Source organism: Serinus canaria, chromosome 21 (assembly GCF_022539315.1).
Source record: "Serinus canaria isolate serCan28SL12 chromosome 21, serCan2020, whole genome shotgun sequence".
Taxonomy (NCBI): domain Eukaryota; kingdom Metazoa; phylum Chordata; class Aves; order Passeriformes; family Fringillidae; genus Serinus; species Serinus canaria.
The window spans coordinates 7076898-7085530 of NC_066334.1; the positions used below are offsets into that span (position 1 = coordinate 7076898).

Here is an 8633-nt window from a genome sequence, read left to right on the forward strand (position 1 = left end):
TCCCAGTCCTCTGAAATGCCCTTTACCAGACCTTTAACACAAGAGGCAGCTCCTGGAGTCACAAACCTGCAGCTGTTGGCAGGCTCAGGGTGGGGATGGAGGCACAAACAGGACCCTGGCAAGAGCTGCTGGGCTGGGACTGAGTCTGTGCTGTCCCTTCCCCAGAGGGACCCCAAGACAGAGAGTCTGTACCCCACACACAGCCCACCCAGAGCACCCCCTGAGCCAGCCCAGGGCCTTGTCCCCCAGCAAGCAGAGATGCTCAGTCATTTCAAACCATTCCATTAACATTAGAAGTGTCTCAGGCTGCAGAGATGGCACAAGAATTCCAGCCAGCAGCTCTCAGAAGAAAAGCCACCAGCGATGAGGATTTTTTTGCAGGCAGAATGTAATTAGTGACACTGCTGGAACCAAGCCAGCAGCAATCAATGGATTAAAGGATGCTCCAAGTGTTGTGATAGTTATTAATTTCAAATTTAAATTAGGGGATTAATATGGGATATTCCTTCACGCTGCGGCTGTGTGGAGAAAAATAAAGATATTAATATTGTACATTCCATAATGAAACAGAGCATGCCACCAACAAGCATCAAATGTTACCTTTAGGACCAGACCATGAGACCCAGCAGCTCAGACTCCAGCCTGGAGGGAGGGTGGCCCTGCAGGGCATTCACACAGAATGCAGAGAGGCTGCCCCTGCAGTCACCTTTGTGCAATCTTCAGGGATAATCCTCTAATATTCTCAGTATCTATAACAGCAAGCTATGGACTGCACCTCTTCTAGTCAGTAGCCAGAAAATAGGCCAAATGGTAGGAATTTTGGGGTGTAGCTTTTAGTGCCAATCCAACACCCTGAGCAGGGGACAGGGCTGCCCACAGGTGTGGCTTTAGCACAGGTGAGACAGCAAAGCTGAGAACGAGAGCCAAAAGCTGGAGGAAAGTCATGATGCACACCAGCTGCCCTGAAGCCTCACTCCAGGTGATTCATGCAAGGGATTTGGAACAGAACAAGTGCAGGGCAGCAAAAGGACAGCTCTGCTCAGGGAAAGGTGCAGCAGGGCAGGGAAAGGTGCAGCAGGGCAGGGAAAGGACACCTCTGCTCAGGGAAAGGTGCAGCAGGGCAGGGAAAGGACAGCTCTGCTCAGGGAAGGGGCAGCAGGGCAGGGAAAGCACAGCTCTGCTCAGGGAAGGGGCAGCAGGGCAGGGAAAGCACAGCTCTGCTCAGGGAAGGGGCAGCAGGGCAGGGAAAGCACAGCTCTGCTCAGGAAAGGGGCAGCAGGGCAGGGAAAGGACAGCTCTGCTCAGGGAAGGGGCAGCAGGGCAGGGAAAGCACAGCTCTGCTCAGGGAAGGGGCAGCAGAGCCCTCCAGAGGCACTCGGGAAGGACAAAGAAAGAACCAAACTTGCAGCAGGGTTCCTCTCCTCCTGTTGCTCCTCTGCTCCGAGGCAGTGGCACCAGGCATCCTGTGGCATTCCTGCCTTCAGCTGCAGCTCCTCCGGGACCCCAGCAGGTCCTGCCCAAGCCCAACAATGTGCAGCACTTCTAGGGCAGTATACTTGCTGATTGCTTCCTCGACTATTGCTCACAACAACCAGCTAAGACACTGCCAAAGAAACACTCACAGCTGGCACCAGGCAGGGGAGCTGGGGCAGGTGGGCTGAGTCCTCCTCTCTCCTCCTCTCAGAGGGTCAGGGTCTGGGGACAAACAGAGGGTCAGGGAAGCAGCTGCAGCAGTGCTGAAGAAAAAGCTTTCAAGGGAGAAGAAACTCAAAAATCAACAGTTGTCGTGTCCCTTACCCCCAGCCCTTGGTTAGGGCCTCTAAAAATTACCAACATTAACAAGATAAGCACAGCTGGCTTGTCTGTAATCTGTATTTATCTCCACACCGCCGTTCAGGCAAGACAGTGGAACAATGAAGTGCTTCCAAATGCTGAATAGTCCAAGATACAAACCTGTTTAAACTGTTGGAGTGCTCACTGCACTGCACAGGGGCACACGGGCTGGGCAGAAAGAGAATTCACTGGGAACACCGAGGAGAGAGGCACCAATGCTCACCTGTCCCGGGGACTTTGCTGTCAGGCACTGCAGCAGCCTGGCTGCACAAGCTCTGGGGTTATCCAGCACTCCTCAGCTCCTGGAAACACAGCACCAGGTGAGAAGACAGCCTGCAGGACAAAGGAAGTGCCTCCCCTCTCCCACAGGCTCAGGATGGATTGCCCAAGGGCCTCTTGTGCAACACCTGAGAGCAAAGGTGCTGCACAGGAGCCCTCACTGCACACCACACCTGGGGATTCTCAGACTCCACAGCCTCCATCCCCCTCCCAATGCACCAAGTCTCAAATTCCAGAAGCTGCAGAGTCTGCTCTGTGTCCAGAGGCCAAGGCAGAGGGAGCTGAGACTCCGGGCTCTCGTTTGCTCTCACCTGCTCTGCCCGTGTGCAGTGACATTTCCCTGCACCAAGGCAGCAGACCCTGCCACCCTGCAGGGCCAGGGCTGAGCCCTGGTGCAGTGACATTTCCCTGCACCAAGGCAGCAGACCCTGCCACCCTGCAGGGCCAGGGCTGAGCCCTGGTGCAGTGACATTTCCCTGCACCAAGGCAGCACACCCTGCCACCCTGCAGGGCCAGGGCTGAGCCCTGGTGCAGTGACATTTCCCTGCACCAAGGCAGCAGACCCTGCCACCCTGCAGGGCCAGGGCTGAGCCCTGGTGCAGTGACATTTCCCTGCACCAAGGCAGCAGACCCTGCCACCCTGCAGGGCCAGGGCTGAGTGCCCAGGCTGGAGGGCAGATGTCAGAGCCCACACTCCTGGCTCTCCCCAGCTCAGTCAGGATCTGGGAGCAGTGATTAAAGACAGAGCTGGAGGGGTTCCTGCCAGAATCACAGCAAAGTTCCGTGGCTTCCCTGGCACAGGATGGCAGAGCAGATGGGGACAGCTCTGTCTGACGTGACAAAGGTGACACGAGGTGCTGTGACTGCCCATCCAACCCCCAGGACAGCAGAGACACCCACCAGGCACTGCCAGGCCACAACCAGGGCTCCATCCCCAGGAGACTGCACCAATCCATCCATCAAAAATCCCTTCTTGGCCGTGGCCCCTTCACCCTGAGGAGAAGAGCAAACAATTCTAAACATCAGCACCAAGATGTGACAGGAGCACCCAGTGCCTGCCCTGTCCCTGTCCCAGTCCAGGAGCTGTCCTGGTTAAACAATGACCTCATCATCCCCAACACTCCCCAGCAGGACCAGGACAAACCTGATATCTCAGGGGCAATTAACAGGTCAGGGACAGGCACAGCCACAGGAGAGCAAAACAGTCTGGTGCAGAGGAGGAAGATCCTGCTTCACCTTCATCCTCCTCGGGGGACAGACAGGGCTGCAGGATTGCTGTTTTGGGAACTGTAAAACTTCCCTTTGAGCCACTAAAAACCAAACCTGACAGGACCAGGGAAAGATGTTTTGGGGAACACCTTTGCAGCAAGACAATGACCCTGCTTTTAATTTTTCAAATCCTTTTAGCTCCCCTCTGCTGCTCTAAGAATCCCTGGTGCTTAAGGAAAAGAGAAAAATGAACTCACTAGCACAATTTAAAGAGGTGCCACTCAAAGTTTACATGGTCACATTTGTAGAATTTTCCTTTTTTTTTTTTTTTCCATTTAAGGGCTCCATTTGCCCCAAAATGGCCATTTTCTTTTTAGGGAAAAGAGAACCCATGGCCTGTTTCACTTCCCAGAGACTGTTGGGGTGCTTTACCTGGGGAGAGGTGCCCCAGCCTGCAGAAATCACAGCAGGTCCCCCCTGCCTGCTGGGGAAGGGGGCTGGAAGGCAGCTCGAGCTGAACCTGACTGTGGGGGAGACAAAGCAGCAGGAAAAAGCTGTTTGGTGGATCATGTAACAGTGAATTAGCCTATGAAGAAATTGTCACCATAAAACAACAAGCTGAGGGCGTGGAAGGTGGAAAAACTCTCCTGTTACAGAAATTCTGCATTCCGAGAAAGGTAAAAGGTCCTGCCAGGTAAGATCTGCAGCAATCACTTTGTCAGCACAGAAATATGTGATACCACAAGCTTCATTTCATCAAGCACGTTTGTTTCAGCTCCTTCCCAGCATTGTGCCTTCCTCCTGCTGCCAACAAGTGGAGTTTACTCTGACTTTACTCTCAGGTTAGTGCTCTATTATCCCACCAAATCGTCCAGAAAATGGCTCTGGGCTTTGACTCCTGGCAATGCTCATTCAGCCCTGTTATTGTGGTATTTTCCCCATTGCTTTCTTCTCCTCCAAGCTCCCCACAACTTCCCAACTCCCCAAAGAGGAGACACCAGCTTAACAACTCCCGCTGGCCCCTCTTTAATCAACCCCAGAAACTCCCCCTGAGAGAAGAGCAGACACTCCCCAGAGAGGAGAGAGAGTTACCAGGGCCCTGCAGGGCAGGGCAGGAGCTGCTCCAGCTGGCAGAGGTCCCTGGGGAGGCCCAGGTGAGCCCACCTGGGGTCCCAGGTGATGCCAGGCTCCTGCTCCAGGCTGATCCGAGGCAGGGAAGAGGAGCAGAGGCTCCGGGAGCTGCAGGCACCTGAACTCCGGGGCAGTTCCACCCTCTGATGGGGCTGTGGCTCCTCCCAGCCCTGCCACCACTCCCAGGCTGAGCCCAGGGGAAACGGGGAACACCTGGGGAAATGGGGCAGCACCTGGGGAAATGGGGCAACACCTTTGCCCTGAGCCACAGGAGGCTGAGAACACCAACTCCACACTCTGCTTCCCACATTCTAGGAAATTCTGTCCTTCCCCTTGCAGTAACAACAGAGCTTTCCTCACTTTCTGCCACCCTCTTCTCTGCCAAGGGAGATCAGAGATGTCCAGTAGCAACATCCTAAGCTCTGACTGCAAGGCTTTTACAGCAGCCCTGCCTCAGTGGGCACAAGAGCACCTTGAGCCACCCAGAATGAATTTCACACCTTAGTGCACGGGCTTGGTGCACGATCTCTTCCCTCACACCACTCCTCCCTGCACCTCACACACAGACTGAGCCCAAAGGCTCAAGCAGAAGCCAAAATGTTCTGCCAAAGCTTCTCTGTGGTCACTTGTCAGGCACCACAGACACCAGCTCTGCCCTGGAGAAGGTCTTTGAGGAGCTCCCAGCTCCAGCAGCAGCTGAGCAGAGCTGTTAATTGCCAGAGCTGTTAATTGTGGTGCAGACACCACCACCCTGCAGCTCTGGCCCCGAGCAGAGCCCAGCCCAGCCCAGCCTGGCTGCAGGGATGCTCCTGCAAGCAAAGCTGCCCCTGCTGCTGCCAGCCCTGCTCTGCAGAGCCAGGACAGCCTGAGGACAGCAGGCTGAGGGATTCTGCTGATTCAGGAGCTCAAACAGCCTGGGCAGAGTCCAGGCTGCTGCAGCCCGGGAGAGCCGTGACTCATTAACCCAGCACTGCCAGGTTAGGCTGGGCTCAGCAGCCAGGCTGGGCTCTCAGCAGCCAGGCTGGGCTCTCAGCAGCCCATCCCTGCTCCAGCTTCTCAGCCCAAACATGAATCTGGGGGTTACACTCCAGGTGGGCCTGGAAAAACAAGTTTATCCAAGTGGAGATGTTCCTGCCCTGGCCCCCAGATCAGTCTGCTGGGACAGAGGATGGTGCCAGGCTGATCCACAGCAGAGATTTTACTGCCACAGCACCTTTGTTACCTTGTTAGACTCAGCTTCCTCCTTCATCAGGGCTTTGAGGGATCTCTGGAGAACCCCCTGCACAGGCCTCTCTCCTTTCTTCCAAGGCCAGACCCACCCAATTTTACCTTTGTCACCCTCAGTGCTCCCACACTTTCCCCCCAGCCTGACCCTGGCTACCCCTCCCTCACAGAAAGGACCTGGGAGCTGCATTTAGCAGCCCTGGGAGCTGCATTTAGTAGCCCTGGGTGATGCATTTAGCAGCCTGGGAGATGCATTTAGCAGCTCCCCAGGAGTGCACTGCAATACTGCAGACAAGGAGAGAGTCCTGCACCTCAGCTGCTTCCCCTGTGGAGGTACAGCAGCAGCAGCCTTACCTCACCAGGGGAACATCTGCAGGAAGGCTCCTCAGAAAAGATTCCAACTCCATTTTCAGTAGAATACAATTTTTTAACTCTAATTCCTCTTACCAAAGCCTCCTCTGGTCCCCTGGGTGCAGGATTTTTTTTTCAGGGGGAAGGCTGCTCTAGGCAGGCTGGGCATAGGTGGAATGCCTGGTCACTTCTCCCACCACGTATTCAAATGAAAACAAAAAGAAATATATAAACCTGAAGTTTGAATTAGATCCCCACTCTTGTATAAGCCCCTTCAGCTGAGTCTCTCTTTGGAAGCAAAACAATGGCTCATGTGTTGTTAACTTCTCTCCATTTGCATTAAGAAATGACCTGTACCAGCTCCTGGAAGATTACTGAGGTTTACCCTCAAAACACAAGGAAACACAGACTTGCCTACAGAACTGGCTGCTTTGGAACCTCCAGAACACCCTGGCATGTATACAGCTAATAAAATACCAAACTGACTGTGCAGGTGAGAGGTAGGCTGCTTACAAAGGAATGCATTTTGTACCAGATATAAAGCATGGGTGGGCCTGAGAGAATGAAGGCAAAACAGAGCTTTCCTCCCCCAGGTGAGCACTCGAGCTGTTATTTATCCTTTCCAGCACAAAGGGAACGGGAGGCACCGCGCTGAGCCAGGTAGCAGCACTGGGGACAGGGTGGAGAGGACAGCTTGTGCCAAGTGTGGCAGGGGAGGGGACAGCTGCCAGCTCCTCGGGAAGAGGAAGCACCCAGCTTTATGTTCCCCGTGTAAACACTTGACATGACAATGCATCACGGAGAGCCTAATTCCACACCAACCCGGGGTCCTGGGCTCTCCCAGCTCCTCGGGATCCCTCCTGGCTCCTCGCGATCCCTCCCTGCTCCCCGGGACCCCTCCCTGCTCCCCGGCTCTGCAACCTCCAGCCCAGCCTGTGCAGCTCCACCTGGTCCGTGGGAGCACACCGCTGCTCTTTGGGCGCTGCTGCTTCCTGGGATCCCCAAAACTGGACCGGCATCCCCAAATCTGGACCAGCATCCCTAAATCCCGACCAGCATCCCCAAATCCAGACCAGCATCCCCAAAACTGGACCGGCATCCCCAAATCTGGACCAGCATCCCTAAATCCCGACCAGCATCCCCAAATCCAGACCAGCATCCCCAAATCCAGACCAGCATCCCCGGAACCGGACCAGAATCCCCAATTCCGGACCAGCATCCCCAAATCCGGACCAGCATCCCCAAATCCAGCGTGCAATTCTGCACAAGGGCCTGGAAGGAAAGGGCGACAGAAGAAGAAGGGGAGAGAAAGGAGAAGGAAACATTCTTTACCCCGACACGGCAGGCTAGCAGGGGCTCGGCGCTTACCGGGGCTCGGGGCAGGCACCGGGGCTCGGCGCTTACCGGGGCCCGGCTCCTCCGCCGGGGCTCTGCCGGGGCTCGGGGGCTGCCGCACACACGGAGCCGGAGCCCCGCGGGCAGCGCTCGCCCAGAGGCGGGCTCAGGCCCGGACAAGCCCGGACAAGCCCCGGGAAGGCTCTTCCTGAGCCTGCTCGGCCGGAGGCAGCACCAGCCCCGCGGGGACTGCGGGACAGCGGGGACACGGACACGGACACGGAGCGGCTCCGGCCGCAGAACGGGATTCCTGCCACGGCTCGGGATTCCTGTCACAGAACGGGATCGATTCCTGCCCCAGCTCCGGGGCCAGGGCAGCTCAGACACCCTGCAGTGCCACACACGGTGCCAGGGCTGAATCCAGTGTTTCACTGAGGGAGATCACATGAGGAGGAGGAATGCAGGAGTCCTGGCAAAGGGATTTCACCCCCAAGTTTGCACTCTGCTCAGAGGCTCCAGGAGCTGGGAAAGGGAGCTGGGATCCATCCATCCATCCATCCATCCTGCAGCAGAACACCCTGGGTGCAGGACCGGGGCTGGAGCACACACCCCAAATTCACCCCACAGCATCTGGAGGATTTCTTTTGCCAGTCCATGAAGCCCACCTCCAAAAAGGCTCCCCCTCTCCCCCCAGCACTGGTTGCTAGAAATGCAGGCTGTGGAGGGAGGTGCAGGCACCTGCCTCACTCTCCAGAGTGATCCACCCCACTGGAGCCTGGCATTGCCTCCCCTGCAGCTGGCTCCTGCTGCTCTGCTGACAGCAGCGAAGGGACAGGGGCTGGGCACTTCTCCTAGCACAGGAGAAGTCCTCAGGCTGCTCCAGGAACATGAGCTGTCAGGAACCTGCTGACTGGAAACCTGAGGTGCAGGTACAGCTCAGCCCAGCTGCCCTGCAGATCCCTCTGGCACCTCTGCAGCCATGCACGGCTGCACACACACTGTGTAGAGGCAAATCACTCATTATGAGATGGGCACAAAGTCTCTGCAGCTGCACAGGTGTGAACACAGAGCAGAGGGACAGATCAGGGAGCCCCAGGATCACTGCAACAGCTTTCCCAGAGCCCTGCAGGTAGAACAGCCTGTGGACATTTCCCTTCTGCAGAAACAGGGAACAGAAGGGTTGGCACAAGCACCTGAACCAGCTCAAGCACAGAGCTGGTCCAAGCACGGGATGATGCTCCAGGCATGAGTGTGTTCCCAGTGAAACATCA

The 8633-nt window shown here is 56.1% G+C and overlaps 1 long non-coding RNA gene across 1 annotated transcript; it reads right to left on the bottom strand.

Moving 5' to 3' along the window:
- Window positions 1–1413: 1413 nt before the first annotated feature.
- On the bottom strand, window positions 1414–4555 carry LOC108962833 (uncharacterized). Its single transcript, XR_001991547.3, has 5 exons — window positions 4414–4555; window positions 3013–3105; window positions 2057–2135; window positions 1623–1695; window positions 1414–1513 (listed from the first exon to the last, which is right to left on the bottom strand). It is a non-coding gene; the product is annotated as an uncharacterized LOC108962833 (long non-coding RNA).
- Between the last annotated feature and the right edge of the window lie 4078 nt (window positions 4556–8633).